The sequence below is a fragment of the Varroa jacobsoni genome, unplaced genomic scaffold, assembly GCF_002532875.2.
Source record: "Varroa jacobsoni isolate VJ856 unplaced genomic scaffold, vjacob_1.0 scaffold_1353, whole genome shotgun sequence".
NCBI classification, from domain to species: Eukaryota; Metazoa; Arthropoda; class Arachnida; order Mesostigmata; family Varroidae; genus Varroa; species Varroa jacobsoni.
Genome location: NW_019214255.1, coordinates 46,804 through 47,265, shown reverse-complemented (window position 1 = coordinate 47,265; position 462 = coordinate 46,804).

The window sequence follows — 462 nt, the reverse complement described above, 5'->3', positions numbered from 1 at the left end:
GCTGGAGGCCCGCGGTTCAGGAAACTTTCACAGCAAAGGCTGGAAAAGGAGAGAGTGTGAGTAAGCGGAAAGGGCGTGCCTTCTGACAGCGTCGAGGTGGGTGCAGTGGATGCCAGTAAGCAATCGTTTCGAGAGACTATGCAAAAATTGCCAATTTAAAGCGATAATTCCTACAACTACTCTATGGAATTATAGATTTTCATATTCAGCATTTACCGTACTTCGAATTCGGTTTTGCGAATCGAGGCCAAGCTTGACCAGCGGTAATTAGGCCAAAAGAAATGCCATTAAAGGCCTATTAGAGCCACTTTTCAATGAATGTGTCTAACAATTAATCAGATCATAATACAGCAGTCGACTAGTTCAGGTTCTCGAAGGTCAGTTTGAATGTTCCACGACTGCAATGTTATATAACCTATCTCCGATGTGATACGTTGCTGACTCTCTGAGACATTGAGGCAC